Here is a 19,013-nt window from a genome sequence, read left to right on the forward strand (position 1 = left end):
ACTCCAAATTTAAAACTCTTAATACTTATCATAATTACTACACTAGGGCGGGTGATACCTTAATTACGGACTATTCTCGAACGGCAAGGGCCAGGGATGGCGTCAATTATTTTGGCATAAAATTCTACAATGTCCGAAACACATAAGATTGCTAGAGAGTAACAATTTCAAACACGAAATGTAAAATTATTTAGTGGCGAAGGCCTTTTATATTGTTCAGGAGTTTTTGACCAATGATTTTGATGACTTGCTATGACCGGTGTGTCGCATCCCAGAAGCCTTTTTCTTCTACTTTTAGTGTACTTACCATTTTTGTAAATTGCATTTTATGTTTATTGTATTATTTTCTTTTATGACCTGTGAAAATGAAAGTATTATTATTATTATTAATATCTTTTTAATACCTATCTTAATACCTATCTTCGTCGTGTGAGCCACAAAATTCAAATCCGGAGACCTCAGTGTTAACCCTAGAAATTTAGTGGAGGAAAGTTCTTTTAGATGATAGTGTCTAAGACTGAATAGTAATTGGACTGTCTCTTCTTTATTTAAGCAAAGTTCATTGGCAACACACCACTCATTTGCTGCCATCAGCAACCCGCTCGAAGAGGACAACACTGCCTCATACTCATCACCACTCACCAGCAGCGTTGCGTCATCCGCATATAACAAACATTTCACATCCCCGCCCAAATACCTTGGAAAATCATTAAAAAAGAGAATAAACAAAAGAGGTCAAAAAAATTGATCCCTGAGAGACGCCCCTTGTAATAGGAAGACGCTCAGAGAGGCAGTCTCCGCATTTAACTTGTTGGGATCTACCCGAAAGGTATGATCCTATTAAGACAAAACTATCTCGAGCAAATCGGAAGACATGCTCAAGTTTGTACAATAGTAAATCATGAGATACGTTGTCGAAGGCACGTGACAGGTCCAAAAACAACGTCGCACAAAATTTCCGCTTTTCGTAGGCATCATAACAAACGTTCATGAAATTCATAACAGTATCCTTGGTACTCCGACCAGAGCGGAAACCAAATTGGTCTTCATGAAGCATACAAACAGGAACAACGGACGCAACCTTTAACGCATCAGGAAATATGCAAGAAGATAATGTATTGTTGACCAATGTAGTTAAAGGTTTCACAAATAGGCTTATATTGCATTTCATCGCATTTGTTGAAACACCGTAAACGTGTAGACATAGACGTCATTGGCTGTTGGGTGCTAAGATAGCAAGTTTCATGTCTCAAACACTTCACCAAGTTCAACACTTACCCAGGTTTATCAACTGATGGGTAGCCAAAATTTTGCATAAATTTTGTAAAATTCAGCATATTCAGATAAAACCATAACTTCTACACCATTAGTTTGGCTAAGGTATTTTCGGGGGTGTGTTGCAGTGTGATGACTGTGTTTAGAATTGTATGGGATCTCAGCTTAATCAGGACATAGAAGACATAGATTTTCCACCCTAAGCTTAGACGAAGTAGCTTTTGGCTAAGGTGCTGTAATCTGTTGTATACTTTAGTACTGGTTTGCTATTAATTGTAGAGCTTTGACCGCAAGTGACCCAGGCTTAATCAGGCAAAATCATATATTTTTAGCATAATCAGACGAAGACATTGAATTTACTTCGATTTGGCCAAGTAAACTTGTGGCCGTAACGATGCAGTCTGGTGGGTTGGGTTGGGTCTTTGATGACGGATTGAAATTCTTCGTATTTACATCTTGCTATTAATTTTGAAAATGGCTTAAGTGCATTTTTTGGTAAGAAAACAAATTGAGACATCTTAATGTAAATATGAAAAAATTGAAAGAATTTTTTTAATAAAATGTTATTAAAATGTTTGAAAATGAGTTTTGTGTTAATATTTCACTATAAATAATGTTGATGAAATCGACAGCATCAGTGTCTGGAGTTGACGGGGCAAAGTGTATTAGCAGAGAGGCCCTGAAAGAACCTTCACAAGCACACGCCCTCCGGTAAACAACCGCGGTCCTCGAAACGGGCTCTGCCCCGTACAATTAAAAAGTTGTAAGTGCTGTACGCGTGCCGACGACGTATCGGTAAATTAAATTTTAAACAAAATTTTAATATAAAATATTCAAAACGTGCTCGCGATGCGAATAGGTAGAGCGGCAGCGGCGGCGGCCGACGAGGTGGAGGTAATTCAAAATCGCCGACGAAACGGGACCAGAACAAAAATGTAATAATTAATCTGTCAAAATCACGCTCGCGGCCCGCGAACATCATAATATGAAAATCGCAGTAGCACATGGAACGCACAACAAACAAACAGCAGCGGCAGCATCGGGTGCCACAAACAACCCACGTTTTAACCAGTTTAGATCGGCCTCTAACCTAGCGGTGCAGCGGCCCCACTTTTTTTACCATCCGATTACCGACTGCCGTTAACATTATTATTAAATTCCGATAGTAATCGCGGATGATCGCGATATGGCATCGATGTTCGCTTTTTTCCCATCCTCAGGCCATCTCTATATCGGCCTACGCTTTGATGCGATGTATATTTTAATTAACAAATTATCCCTTCGTGACAGGTGTAATATCGCTTGATGCCGATATTCTCCTAATCGAATGCCAATTTAAAATTAATCCCGCTCGGATTCTCGATGATCGCTAATACCGGAAGCGTATTGATTGATATGACAAACCGTCCATTGAGCTTATACAGATATTTCATGACAAATTTACTACACAAAAATTTTAATTTATTACAAAAAACATTATTTCTAGCATAATCAACTCAAAAATTTAGTGCACACTTGTATTGAATTTAAATTGTACCGCATTCAAAATTAAAACAACTGTCAGCAACACATGTTACAATACGAAGACAACTTTAATAACAATGCGGAAGAGATAAGTAGATAAAACAGATCAAAACCTACAGCGTTTTTGTCGAAATAAAATATTGAAAATATTATATAAAATGACTGAACTGAAAACTCAATTGGACCGTGTTATGCATCACTTGACTAAGCAACAAATAATGTTGAGAGAAGCAGGATTTTCGTTTTCATCTCTCTAAAAATATAAGACGTCTCAGTCAATTTTGATCACAGAACACTAATGATAGCTATCACAAGCACAGAAGCCGCTTCGTGTAAACATTTTTTAAGAAAATAATCTCGACTTTAATCTTGTACTTTTAAAATGGTTTTTACTTTATATAGAATTTAAGTCTAACCAGTTTCGGCCCTTGGCCATCTTCAGAGACTCTACAAATAGATTAACATCTCTCATCTTATCCATTTTACAAACAAGTTTCTTAATATTTCTTTTTGTTTTGTTAAAAAAGATATATCAAAGTCGAAATCAGATTATTAGTTACTAATTTACAAAATTAAAGTGTAGAAAGTTGTAAAATGAAATTAAGGAAAACGCTCTTTTTTAACAAAAAAAATATTAAGAAACTTAGGAAAAATTGATGAATGTGAAATGACCCAAAAAACACATTAAAAATAAAAAGAAAGTGCGGAAAAGTGACTAACACTAGATTAACTTTAGTTATAAAACTTTTATTACATGATAACTATGTTCAGGTTTAAATTGTCAACCTCAATTTTGACATATTTGTAATTTTCATTAAAAATTCTTTAAAATGAGTACAAACACGACATATTTATCTTCAATATTAATGAAGTTATGGTCAACTTCCGGTGAAGAATGTCAATTTTGACATATTTGTAATCTTCATTAAAAATCCTTTAAAATGAGTACAAACACGACATATTTATCTTCAATATTAATGAAGTTATGGTCAACTTCCGGTTAAGAATGTCAATTTTGACATATTTGTAATCGTCGTGAAAAATCCTTTAAAATGAGTCCAAACATGATACGTTTAATTGCAATATTAATCGAGATATAAGCAACTTCCGGTTTGAAATGTCAATGTCATTTTGACATATTCATAATTTTTATAAAATGTCTTAATATTTGTCACAAAAACAAAAATTTAATAAAAAAAAATAAAAAAATTAAGGTTGGTATTAATATTTAAAAATTAAATTGCTATCTTCATTGTTGCTAACTTCGGGTTTAATGTTTTTTATTCTAACTTTTTTGTTTTTTGAGATAAGTGCGTCATCTTTGGACTCATTTTAAAGGTTTTTTAATGAAGATGACAAATATGTCAAAATTGACGTTGACGTTTCAAACCGGAAATGATTGTATTCCATTAATATTAAAGTTAAATATGTCGAGTTTGCACTCATTTTAAAGGATTTTTTATGAAGTTGACAAATATGTCAAAATTAAACGTTGAAAGTTCGAATTTTTTGGTTTTTTGAGATAAATGCGTCAAGTTTGGACTCACTATAAAAGTTATTTTATGAAGATTACGAATGTAATAATAAAATTAAAGTTGACATTGACAACTGAAAGTTTTTTTCACGACTAAACCCGAATGTTTCTAGTTTTAGTTCAATAAAAATTTATAATATAGTAATTTCTTTTGCTAACTAGCTTATTTTATACTTTATTTTTATTTTATTTTACATTCAGGATGCAAACAGGGTTGACCTCCAACAAAGCATACACAAGATATTCAGCTAAATATTATCAACAAAAAATTTAAGAGTACAATAAAAAATAATATTCTAAATCAAAAAGAAAACAAAATCAAAAGTAACACTCCAACAACAAAAACCAAATCAAAAAACATATAAAAAAATTATCGTTACTTATATAAAAAAAAATATAATCATTAACGGAGTAATAACGATCTCTCCACACCCACGCCCCGCATGAAACGTCTAAAAACAGTCAAAGAAACATTAAAGATGTCGATATTCCTACAGTAAGAATCATGCATATTCATCAATCTAACAAGAGGAGAGTAAAGATGTGCCGAAGATAAGGATCTACTAATTCTAAACAAATATTCACCACGTGTTTGATATGAGGCTACATAAAAACATAATTCTCTCACCAATTCCGAGGAATTGAAAAGATTGTTGACTAGTTTAAACAAGAATAATAAGTCGTAGCACAGCCTTCTTTGCTTCAATGTCTGAAACCTTAACGCAAAAGATAATCACCGTAAGGTAAAAATGTTTTGTGTGCTAAATACCTCAAGAACTTACGCTGAACAGATTCAATGCTAAAAATACTAACCACTAACGCTATATAAAGAGATTTAATGCATTGAATATTTGTGAACATACGGCAGGTCCTAATCTCAAAACCCAACCGCTTTAGAGCCTTGGCAATAGTAAAGTCCATATGTAAATTGAACATCAGCCTGCTGTCCAACAAAACGAAAAGACCATTAATGTGGTCATTCGATGTTAAAAATACGAATTGTTTAGTGGATAACGTTTACGTGTGGAAGTAATTTTTTGTAATTCGCGACGGTAATGAAAGCTATAACGGTACTCAAACGGGTGCTGTAATGAGACTCCTTACAACACCCAATGCTGTAATGAGATTTTAGTAACATTTTATGGAACCAGTTCAAGTTGGTGACATTGGGTCATTAATTTTTCTAGTAGTCAATGTGACAATGTTTGTCTATAGATGTTTAAACACGTTCTTAGCATGGAATACAAAGTCCACAATGATGAGGACATTGAACTCTGAACAATTTCTCTTATTTTGGGAGGTGTACATGAAACATTTTTGTCAGGAGTCATTTTGTGTTTTGACAGTTTCTAATTAGTGATGTGAAGAAAAAAACCCGTGCACGTCGCTCAAGAACAGCCGCGAATATTGCTGCTGTAGCCGAAAGTGTTGAAGAAAAGCCAGGTTTGTCCATTCCTCGTCGTTCTTTGGAATTAGGCATTCCACAAACGTCATTACACCGTATTTTGCATAAAGATTTGGGTCTTAAGGCTTATAAACTTCAGTTAACACAAGAACTCATGCCGTTCGATCATCAACAACGTCGTGTCTTTGCTGATTGGGTCGTTGAAATGCATGAAAATGATCCGGAATTCCATCGAAAAATCATCTTGAGTGATGAGGCCCATTTCCACCTCGGTGGCTTCGTCAACAAGCAAAATTGTCGCATCTGGGGCTCGGAAAACCCAAGAGTTATTGTTGAAAAGCCTCTCTATCCTCAACGTGGGACTGTTTGGTGCGGTTTATGATCCGGCGGAGTCATTGGACCTTACTTTTTCGAAAATGAGGCTGCAGCAACAGTTACGGTGAATGGATTGCGCTATCGAGAGATGATTAATGATTTTTTATGGCCGGAATTGGATGGTATTGATGTGGACAACGTTTACTTTCAACAAGACGGTGCTACGCGCGTGCCACACAAGTAACGAAACCATTGATCTTTTACGGGAAAAGTTTCCGGACCGTGTTATCTCTCGAAGAGGTGATCACAATTGGCCACCGAGATCTTGTGATTTAACACCTTGCGACTTCTTCCTTTGGGGCCACGTGAAAGAGAAGGTGTACGCCAACAGCCCAGCGTCGATTCAAGACCTCAAAGATGGAATTCGTGAGGCTATTTAGGACATAGGGCAGCCACTTTGCAATTTGGTTATGGAAAATTTCATGGAAAGGATATTGTCCTGTAAGCGTGGTCATGGTGGTCATTTGCCTAATGTTATTTTCCACTATTAACGACATACCTTCTTCTTTATAATGAAATAAACATCCGATCATTTATACTAAAAAATGGCATTTTTGTTTGAATATCAAAATAACACCTCTTATTGGAAAACCCTGTACTATTAGAACACTTATCATAGTTCAGGAACAGGCCGTTATCAGCCCAGTAAAGCTGGAACCGGTCTAGATCCTCCTGAAGATTTTCAGAATTACGTTTGTTTGTAATATTAGAAAATATTTTGCAATAATCCGCATACAACAAGAATTTTGCATGTTTAAAGCAACAAGAAATGTCATTAATATACTCCACAAAGAGGATAGGGCTAATGTGGGCTAATGGGGTAATGTTAGTTCTAATGCTAGTATTAATCTATAGTTCTAGTGCTAATAATACAAAACTTCTACATAAATGTGAAAAAGGTTATAGACTCGATCTGCTCGAAATTTTAGAAATTAACAAACACAAAAATTACGATAACTTCGAATTATTAAACGAACAGCTTCAATTATATAATAAACCTATTTTTATGTCTCTGAGAGATCACAAAACAATTATATAACATGTTTATTTGCCCGGGTAGTTCAATGCAGGTTTAAAACCCGCTCAAATCTTTTTCCCAGTTTCTTTGTTCTCGTCTCACCGTCGATATCTTTTCGTTTTTGACTAACATTTTTAATATATTTTGATGTCGTACGTTAATTTTATACTTTGAGTTATATTGTGAATGTTTTTGTTGTGATTATTTATATTTTAAATTTTAACGTGTTCATACCTTTTAAAGAAGTTTTCTTCGAGATAATGTTTTTCGCTTTTCATGTATAAATTGCTCTGAAAATTTTGACTGTAAGTTTTTTAAACTGTTTTATTTTAATATTTTAATGTGTTTTTCGACTGAAAATGAGGGTATAACCTCGAAACTAGTCTCGATATACAGGTGTCCCGTTAAGCGTACGGAGCGGCTGTATCTCTAGAACGGTAAGGCCTAGAGGTTTGGGAAAAAAATCCTTATAAGCAAAGTGACCAAGAGAAATAGCTGGAAATTATTTTAAAGTTCGTAATTCGACCGCTAGGGGGCGTAACTGCCATTGAGAAACATAAAGTTCCCGTTATCTCAGAAACTTAGACGATGAGCTATAACTTTGACAACATCATGTAATAGCTTGGATAATACCGCATCGCTTTTGTTTTGCGATATTTCTCATATCTGTCATAATAAGGGAGGGGGAGGCCAATGCGTTTTCATATGTTTAAATTTTAATATCTCCTAGACCATTCAACCGATTTGAATGTTTTCGGTGTTGTTTGAAAGAACATTTTATGCTCTTTTTAAAGTTATTTTCTGTAAGACCGTCTGCTTTAAAACAAATGAGCTAGAGGACGTCATCTGCAGCGATTACATATTTTTGTGATTTTTGAAGAAAAGTTAAATGGAACGATACTATTTACTTCACAGACCCTTAGTCACCTTAAAATTTGCTAAATTTTAGTGAAAACCGCATCTCGATATCGCCACCCGTTCTCGAGTTATAGAAGAAAATATTAAAAACTCGAGTGCCATCAATCCGATCCAGTTACCTCATCGAGAAAAACAAATCACATAACCATGATAACTGTAAACATGTCATTTACTAACGCAGAAGCGTATGATGGAGCGTATGATGATTTATTTTCAATGTTTCGAATACGATGCAACTGCATAGCAAAAATGAGCAATGCAATTACGACAAAGAAAGACATTTTTCTCTAGAAGTGTTTTTAAGATTGACTTAGCGATTACGGAAAACTGGCAACGTGTAGCCCATTCAGACATCTCTATGAATTCGTAAATCATATTGGTGCGCAATGTGATCCCACATAATCTGGGAACTCCGAAAACAATTGTCCACAAGAGTTCTCAAGAGAATAATATCTCCACCACATTGTTACATCAGGCCTTAACAGATACCGATTATGATAACAGATTGAACTATTACCATTGACTTTTAAATATGATTTGGGCAAATCCAAACCTTTTATCACAAATGCTATGGATGCATGAAGCATCTGTCCACAAGCTGATGTAAACTTGCATAATATGCATTCTTGGTTCGAGCAAAACCCACATTGCTTTCACCTCTTTATCTATTGGGTAGACTAAACGCCCTGACTTTTCAAGAAAAACCAATAACCAGGAAAAATATGACAAAACACTAAATACCAGTAATAACGTGTCCAGGGCCGAGACTTAAGCAGCGCTTTTTTTTCGTCGAAACTAGATTAAATAAATGCATCGAGGTTTATGGAAGGCATTTCGCTCATTAGTGAGTTATTTTTGCCAAAAATTTAAGTTATTCTAAGTGTTTTGGTTTATTTTGTTTTATTATCATTGTTGATGTTTCATTGATCCGTTGGCTTTTCAACACGCCTCAAAAGTAGTTTTGAAGCAGTTCTAAGCTTGGATAAAGTGTGAAGGAAGGTTCTAGATAATAAAATTTTTGTTCTCTCTTATTTGTTTCCTAAGGTAACTTGATCTGATTAAGATATACGAATTTTTAACATTTTCTTTTATAATTCGAGAATGGATGGAGATATCGAGATGCGGTTTTCACTAATATTTAGCAAATTTTATGATGATTAACGGTCTGTGAAGTAAATAGTACCGTTCCATTTTTTTTTTTTTCAAAAATCATAAAAATATGTAACCGCTGCAGATAACGCCCTCTAGCTTATTTGTTTCAAACCAAGCGGTCTTACTGAAAATATCTTTTAAAAGAGCATGAAATGCTGTTTCAAACAAGACCAAAAATATTCAAATCGGTTGAATGGTCCAGGAGATATTAAAATGTAAACATTTGAAAACGCATTGGCCTCCCCCTCCCTTATTATGACAGATATGAGAAATATCGCAAAACAAAAGCGATGCGGTATTATCCAAGCTACTAAATGATGTTGTCAACGTTATAGCATATCGTCTAACTTTCTGGGATAGCGGGAATTTTATGTTTCTCCATGGCAGTTACGCCCCCTAGCGGTCGAATTACGAACTTCAAAATAATTTCCAGCGATTTCTCTTAGTCACTTTACTTATAAGGATTTTTTTCCCAAACCTCTAGGCCTTACCGTTCTAGAGATACAGCCGCTCCGTACGCTTAACGGGACACCTGTATATTTAAATAAAAGCAAGTTAAAGAAGTTTTTTCTAGTATTTTTTTAGTATATTTTTTAAAGTATTAATCTAGTTTTATTTGTTATTTAGCGCTACATTGTTGTCTTTTTTTATTGAGCTTTATTGAGGTTTTACTGCAATGTCAAATTATATCGACATGTTGCATTTTATGTGGGACAAAGTAAGTGGTTTCTATTGAAATATATTTCAGCATCTTGAAAGTGAAATTCACCGTATAGAGGTACCACCACAAATAAAATGATTATATTATATTAAAAAAATATTAAATAAATTTACCTTGATTAACAAATGACGAAATTAGATGTAGTGTTAATTATCGTGATTATTGTTATAGTAGCGTTAAAATTGATGTTAATAATCAGCGGTTATTGAGAATGGAAAAATAAACAACGTCAAACAGACATAAAGTTGGTACATAAAAGAATAATAAAAACGTTTTCATAAATATGTCAATGCGTTTTAGTCTAAAACAACTTCAACATCAGTTTAAAATGAATTACCTATTTGCATATTTTTGCAAATGAAAAGCAAATACAGCCTGTTAAAATGAAAATACCTGCTGTATAACTCAACCCCGTTTCGTAAATTATTCCGAATTACCTACATTTTGGAATGTTTAATTGATCTGGGGGTTCGTGTAGGGAGATTGAAAAGCTCCGGTAGTGACGTCCCCTATAACATCTCTAGCTCGTTAAACTTTCTGGGGAATTATATGTAAAGTCGATAGTAATTTTTCGAAACGGCTGATATCTCGGCGGAACACGTCGCATCGGTGTGCACTGCGCGGTGTCGAGAAGTGGGCCAATTCGACGAAGGGGAGCTTGGTGTAGCTAACCTAAGCGACGTTTGGAGTGGGTCGGTGACTATCTGCAAGCCGCAGCGCTTACCAGGTTGGCTAAGCCCCCGGGCCGGGACGTCCCAGGACATCCTGGGGACGTGTCTTATCAGCATTTGGCCGAACGGGACCAGGACACCCTGCTGCCACCAAGCGATTCAGATATATCCAAACGCACTCGGACGCAGGGGTTCACCCCCTCTATATGTAAACATATATGTTTGTGTATTTTGTAAGATGAGCTTTTAATAAAATTTGTTGTCTTAAAACAAAACTTGTATTTTCTTTATTATAATTATCAAATTTCCACTTTTAGTTCGATCGTGTAATACCGTAGGATATCAGCGGGGCACAGTGTGGATTCTGTCGTGTGCTGTCAGTTTTTAGGCCGTCATTACACAACCGCTCCCAACCTGATAGCAAAACCCGGGAGCTTCGCCCCCATTTGGCCGATTGCGAGGATTTAATTTTATTACGTCGCTATTTTGAATTTTAATTAGACCGCGAGGCGTCGTTATCGTTCGAAAATTACCACTGTTGCCATGCTCGTAAAACGGAACGTTTCTTGAGCTACTCAAACATATTTCGAGAGTTTATGTCTGTTTTCATTTGAAAATTTCATTCATTTATTCGAAATTAAAATTTAATATTAGGTCAGTATCGTCAACATATACTTGAACTATTTTTTATTACAATACCGGATACGCCATGAATCCTGTTATGAGAAAATTCTTTGGATTCAACCTAACCCAATTAATATGTCTATAAATAGCGTCCGCGCTAAAGATTGCGTAGGAAGTTGCGAAGGAAAGATCTCATTCCTGTAATACTGGAAGGTCAGGTCCGAGTATCGTAAACTGTGCTGTGCATAACCGAGTGCCCTTAGATGTGCCAATAGCAGATGGCCATTCTTACGAAGACGTCAATTACAGACACCCAAAGCACTGCCCGCAGGAGGTATACTGTCGAAAATTGTGCCTATGGTATGAAGCACCGGGTGAGATTTACCGTGTTCTAATTGGGTTTTCGGTTCAGTCGTTTTATATAATATTTCCAATATTTTATTTCGACAAAAACCGGTAGATTTTTTGTCGAAATAAAATCAGATCTGTTTTATCTACTTATCTCTTCCGCATTGTTATTAAAGTTGTCTTGGTATTGTAACATGTGTTGCTGACAGTTGTTTTAATTCTGAATGCGGTACAATTTAAATTCAATACAAGTGTGTATGCTAGAAATAATATTTTTTGTTATTAATTATAATTTTTGTATAAGAAATTTGTCATCAAATATTCAATAAAAATATACAACAATCTAGCACTGCTTAACAATTAAAACTAGAACTAACACAAGACCTATAAAAAATCAGATTCTAGGTCTCTTCTAGGAGTCTCTAGGTCTAGTGTTAGTTCTCGTTTTACACTTGCATTGTCACTAGAACTAACAGAACTAGAAATATTTCTGTTTTGATTTTCTTTGCTGACCATTGTGTTCTAATTTGGAATAAAGATATACTAATGTGCACTTAAACAATGGACTTTATTTAATACTAATTGTGCCTTGACCGGTTTCGCCTTTTTAAGGCATCTTCATATTACAAAAAAATATATTGTTATAAGGTTGTATTCTTAAAAAAAAAAGATTAAACTACAGCTTTGTTCGTTGGGACTGCACTACTCTGCACGACATGGCACTCGTATGACGTCATAGTGCAATGAAGTGTAAGTCAGTGCACTGTCATGTCAACTTAGTGCAGGTCAGAAAAGTGTATAAACCGTGGTCGCAACGAACAGATTTTTATAAAAAAAAGTGTATAATATTTGAAATGGACGAACAGGAGATAGTCAGCGAAATACTCGTGGAAAATGAAATTATCGCAGAATGTTTTTTAGTAGCGTTTTTTTAGTATTCATTAATTATTATTATTTTTTTCAATTATTAGCGAAATATATTTTCTATACCAAACTACTAACCCTTATTAGTTTTTTCAAAAGTACTACTTAACGTATAAAGAAATCACATGCTAAATTGCACCAAAATCGATAAGCAGTACTTGAAAAAAAAAAAATTTGGGGTGGTGAGGGTAGTTAACCCCAGCCACCTCTAAATAAGAAAAAACACATAATTAATATTTTTAAATGTACTATAAGTGTATTTAATGAAGCCAAACTCAACAGGTAGTTTTTAAATTATTCCAAAAAAGTAGGGGTAGTTTTCTACTGCCTCTACTGGTATTGAATGTACTGTGTTCTCTAATACAACAAATATTAATTATTATAAGGTTTTATTTCTTAATATTTATATCAATATTAATTATTACAAAACGCGCTTTCAAATATTCCGCCATTTTAGTTACACTGCACTTATTGAACTTAATCGAAAGCAGGGGCAACAAAATCTGCACTAACGTGCACCGGCTGCACTAAATTGCACTGCACCTGGCCCAACGAACAGTATGAATGCAACTGCACTAAACTGCACTATCCCCAACGAACACACAACATCTGCACTAAACTGCATAGTGCAAGTGAGTGCAAGTAGTGCAGTCCCAACGAACAAAGCTTTAATCAAAAGCAGGTGCAACAAAATCTGCACTAACTTGCACCGGCTGCAGTAAATTGCACTGCACCTGGCCCAACGAACAGTATGAATGCAACTGCACTAAACTGCACTATCCCCAACGAACACACAACATCTGCACTAAACTGCATAGTGCAAGTAGTGCAGTCCCAACGAACAAAGCTTACATGTTGTCTGGTTATAATTAAAAAACTTACGTCAAACTATCGAATATTTGAAAACTTGTTGCGTTGTTTCGTAGAGAACATATTAAAATCAATAATTACACTAAATAACAACAAATTATGATAGAATTATGCAGTATTATCGAATACTGTGTGATGGTCAGTGGTGGTGAAAACATGTTGTACATTTGTTGACATTTAAGAGGGTATGCAGGTGAAAAACTTTGAGAAATGAAATTCAAGCATGTTATTCTAGACTCCTCGCGCATGCGTTAATTTAATTTTGAAGGCTGTTGGAGGTCAAGGAAAAATGCGTTTGGGGAATGTAACTGTAGTAAGGAAGGTAAGGAACTAACTATATACACACTCAGAAGTTGTGGAAACCAAATATTATTTATTTCGCAACCCTCGTTCTTCTGGTGGTTTCCCCATCCTTTTTGTTGGTGTGAAAGGTGTCCTCAAATATAGATATAGAGGTTTTCTTGTTGTTCCTGTTTGTTCGTTTAAGCAGCTGTACATAGGAAAGTTGTTCTTCAATTTATTTATTTCATAATTTTCTAGGATTTCCATTAGATATCCTTTATTGGTCTTGTGTATTAAGGTAGCATCTTCGTTATTAGTAAATTCGTGTTCTGTATTAAATATTAGATGTTTTCCAAAACTAGAATTTTGTTTAGTTTTGTGTTCATAAATTCTTTGTCTCAGTCTTCTTCCCGTTTGTCCTATATATGTTGCTCTACAAGATCTACATTGTAATTTATATATTCCATTGTCGTCCAGTTTGTTGATCTTGTCTTTGTTGTTTATAAGGTGTCTGCTCAATGTGTTATTGTTTTTGCTAGTTAACTCCAAGTTGTATTTGTTAAAAATTCTTCTTATTTTCCCATTTATCTCGCCTTGATAAAACATTCTTGAAACATTTCTGTTTAGCCATCTTAAGAGACGTACGGCTAAACCCGAATGATTCTAGTTGTTGGTCTAGTGCTATTTTTAATTCATTAAAAATATACAACAATCTAGTCCTCCATAACAATTAAAACCAGAACTAACACTAGACTTAGAACTAGAAAGTTTCAGGTTTAGTCATCAGACGCACGGCTTATCCCAAATATTTCTAGTTTTAGGTCTAGTGTTAGTTCTAGTTTTACACTAGCACTATTACTATGTAGAACTAACACTATACCTAAAACTAGAATCATTTGGGTTTAGCCGCACGTCTTTAAAGACGGCTAAACCCAAATGATTCTAGTTCTAGGCATGGTGAAAAGTTCTAATTTTACAATTGCACTGTCGCTAAAACTAACATCAGAACTAGAAACAGTTAGGTTTAGCCGTCTTGAGAGACGTACGGCTAAACCCGAATGATTCTAGTTGTTGGTCTAGTGTTAGTTCTACTATTAGTTCAATAAAAATATACAATAATCTAGGCCTGCAAGACGCACGGCTAAACCCGAAACTTTGTAACGCTAGATTCTAGTATATTTTTATTGAACTAAAAGTAGAACTAACACTAGGGCAACAACTAGAATCATTCGGGTTTAGCCGTACATCTCTTAACACAGCTAAACCCAAATGTTTCTAGTTCTAGTGACAGTGCAAGTATAAAAGTAGAACTAACCTATACCTAGAAAAATAAAAATATTTGGCGTCGTCTTTAATCCTTAAATGTGAGGCGGAGGAAGCGTTGCGGAGGAGGCATGCAGGATCATCTCAAAAAGGCTGACGAGCTGAATGACTTTTTTATTGGTGGGGTGTGAGATGTGAGTGCTGCCAACAGTATACCTGCTGAAAATAATTTGGATTTGTACAGTGATACTCCTTTTTCTGATAGAAACTTTGAATTCTCCACGATTGAGGTTGCCACTGTCCGTGATATTATTGATGCCTTTAAATCCTCTTCAGCAGGTTCAGATGGTATCAGTTCTTATATGTTAAAATTATGCTGCCCTACAGTGCTTCCCTACGTTACACACATTATTAACACCGGTTTAATTGAAATATCTTTATAAAACCTATTCCAAAAAAATCTGAACCTTCTTCTTTTGGTGATTTGCGACCCATCAGTATCGCCCCTTTTCTTTCTAAGGTGTTTGAGAGAGTCATTCAGCGTCAGTTAACGCATTTTGCCAACCTATATGACATTTTTCCTGCTACGCAATCTGGCTTCAGGGAAGGATACAGCTGCACAACTGCAATGTTGGCTATCACAGACAACCTCATTGCTGCCACTGACAAGGGTGATATTACTATAATGACGATGCTATACTATAGTAGGGCGTTTGATACGGTCAACTATTGAACTTTGTTCAAAATTTTGAGTTTTGTTCTCAAACAGTAAAAGTCGATAGTTTGTTGTCTACTCCTAGTACAATTGTACATGGTGTTCCACAGGGGTCAATTCTTGCGCCAATTTTATATACGCTTTACACCAGCTTTATTTTAAAATCTAATTTAATAAATTTTATATGTATGCAGACGACATTCAACTTTATTACAGCTTCAAGGCTGAAGATTACAATACGGCGAAAGCGAAAATTAACTTGGACCTTCAAACTCTGTGGGTTACCTCGAATATGCATCAACTGAAACTGAATCTTGGAAAGTCTGCGGTCGTAATGTTTGGCAATAGGCGTATCTGCTCGGATCTGAAAAACTTGATACAAATTACTGTTGATGCTTGCACGCTTCCTTTCGTAAAAGGATCTAAAAGTTTAGGCCTTTTTCTTCCAAATGATTTTAGATATATTAGAGTTTGCGTATGCTGTATCCTCACAGATCATACCTTCCTGTCAATTTAAAGAAAAGGTTATGTGAGACTCTTGTCTTATCTCAGTTCAACTACTTAGTGCCAGTATACCATCCTGCGATTTGTATTTCGAATGCAAAACGCATTCATTTGGTGCAAAATAACTGCCTACGGTATATAATAACATAAATTATATACATAAATTTCATCATATAGCACACAAATTGATACAACTAAGTATTTATTTCATAAAATTCGCGTCAATATGCGAGTTGTTGCATATACCCACCTTACCACAGGACTTCTATGTTTCGGCGTTCCTTTTCGTATCACAATGTCGTAGAATGGTCTTCTGGATAGACTGAAGTCGAAGGGTCCTGCACGGTTTCGGAGAGAGCTCTGTGTTTGGCTGTTCGAGAGTCAGACTTCAATTATTAACCAACTTCGGCATCTAAATGTATTGGGTGACAAAATTAATTGGTTAATCGGTTTATTTAACGGTTTGCCAAATTTGTTCTTTTTTTGTGTGTGTTTAGTTTTTGTTTTTTGACTACTCAAATCTGGAATTACTAATTTTAATTGTCCCTGAATTGTCTCCTTGTTTGTGCAAGAATAGTATATAAACTTTGATTTTCTTTTTTTTTGTATGTTATATTTTTTTTTTCTTACACAATAAACGATTTATTATTATATGTGACCTGGTCTACGAAAAGGGGGCTTAGGTGTGAAAACAAGTTTTCGAGAAAACAGCTGTTAAAGATAAAGAAGTCATTTTATCATTTTCGCTTTAGTTGTTCGCTTCTCCCTGCATCCCACCGCATCCTACTCTGTTCGAGGACATCCAGTGTTGTATGCGAATTTGTTGTGTTGTACATTCCTCTTTTTCATTACGTTTACTAATTATTCAGTAAATAAAAAAAATATGCGTCTTTTGCTTCCGAAAGAAATTAAAAATGATTGTTGAAGAAGAGTTCAGTGCCGTTTACAGACAATATTTTGGTGAAAACGAAGAAGATAGTGATAAATCCGATATTGATAATGATTTGGACAGCGATTATGATTTATATCAGGCAAGAGATGATACAGAGGAAAGTTTCGTTAAAATGGACTTATCTATGGCCGATTTAGAAGAAGAAGAGCTGATAGCAAAATTTTTCTCTACCAATTGTTGTATTAAGAAATGCAATACACTCATACCTCGAGATCGGATTGTTAGTAGTAGAACCAATTGTTTAGAGCTATCCAAAAACAAACTTGATTTAGTGATACTAAGTAATATCGAAGCTGGAATAAGGTATAACGAAGAATTCCAAGGTGTTTATTCAGAAATTGCTAAGCGGAAGATAGAAGGATGCAGAAAAGGTAAAGAAGTTACAAGGCATAAGATTCAGTTCCAACAAAGGCCGAAGAAACAGTGAAGAAAGATTCTGTGGCTTCATTATCAAAGAAAAAGGTAGCATCGAAAAAACTACCTTTTTTCATTTTCAATCATTTCTGCTTTTCTTTTTGTACATTTTTAACAAACTTCCCTACCAGCATATTTTACTTTATCTAAATCGCCAAAAAAGTGAAAAATGATTTTTTCACACTTAAGCCCCCTTTTCGTAGACCAGGTCACATATTATTAACAAGAATAGTTTCGTAACTATGGTTACTACATTAATACAACTATTGGACAATCGCAATTTATATAAAATTTCCTATATAAATCGTTATCCAATAGTTGTTTAGTTGAAGGTCATATATGACATATTTCGAAAGATAATCGAACATAATTGAAAAACCCACACACGACGGCAAATCGAATGGACCTCCCGACCCGTTTATAGTCAATCACTTCCACCTTTTCAATTTTTCATTAACACGTCGAAAACGCGGATTTTTTTGTAGACTCGTTGTTTTTTTTTGTGTAATGTCGGTCGTCCAATCGCTGCGGGGCGGAAATTCACCTATACAGGCGCTCTACCCCCTATGCTGCCATCACCACCACGTTTATATATATATATTTAACGGGAAGGTGTCAATACCATTCGACATATCGGCCATCGGGGCGGAGGTGATTGTTTGACCGCCACACCCTCATTGTGTGCCGCGGCCGAGCATAGAATTAAACGAGCCAAGTGCAGTCGCTAACCAATCACCTTCGCCATTATGCACCTTCAAACTTCTCGACAGCCATGACTAAGGGCTCAGTACGACCTCGGTCCAACTACTTTAACGCTCTTGCACAATTCTCGCAAACCTCGACGTTCATTTCTCATTGCTCGAAACAATAGATGTTAGGATTTGTTATGATATAATCTAAGTGTTGATTATTTTGAATAAAATTGTTATCTCTCAATAGTATATTTTTTATTGCGAAAAGTTCGGAATGGTAGCTGTCGTCGCCCTTTCCAATTTCTTAAGGTCTTTGTTCGCGCACGTAATTAAAACAAAAGTCGACGACAGATGGTGCAGACCAGTTGCCGACGCCCCTCGTCCTTCCTACGATTGTTTTTTGCACGTGATAGATTGCTTCGCATTGTTGTGCGCATAGTTTCGATTGTTTTTCGGGGCTGGCGGTGGTGGATTTATAGCTAAAGCGCGGTCATGATTTCTATATCTATCGAAAAGAGGTTGAAACCGCGATCATGGTTTGAAATCTTTGGCACTTCTCGAGGAGTCATAAAAGGGGCAGTACTAACCTTCTACGTTCTTTTTTCTTTTTCTTTCAGTTTCGGGTCGAGTTTGCGACGACGCTTATTTGCGTAAAACTTTTCTTTCAGATATTAAGTTTGATTTATTGGAGGGGCACTGGTAACGCGATAACAGGTGCAGAAGATGCTCCATAAGGAAACAGTTTCGAGTAAACTTAATTGGAATCTTTTTTAAAAGAAGGCAATTAAAGTAAATAATGATTTATGATTTTCTTTTTTTTTATTGAAATTGT

At 35.4% G+C, this 19,013-nt stretch overlaps 1 protein-coding gene across 1 annotated transcript in view; it reads left to right on the forward strand.

Annotated features, from left to right (window-relative positions):
• LOC111424431 (CBFA2/RUNX1 partner transcriptional co-repressor nervy) overlaps nucleotides 1-19,013 on the forward strand; it is a 97,651-nt gene that overhangs the window by 59,790 nt on the left and 18,848 nt on the right. The gene's annotated exons all lie outside the window — the stretch shown is intronic.

This window comes from Onthophagus taurus, chromosome 7, assembly GCF_036711975.1.
Source record: "Onthophagus taurus isolate NC chromosome 7, IU_Otau_3.0, whole genome shotgun sequence".
Taxonomy (NCBI): domain Eukaryota; kingdom Metazoa; phylum Arthropoda; class Insecta; order Coleoptera; family Scarabaeidae; genus Onthophagus; species Onthophagus taurus.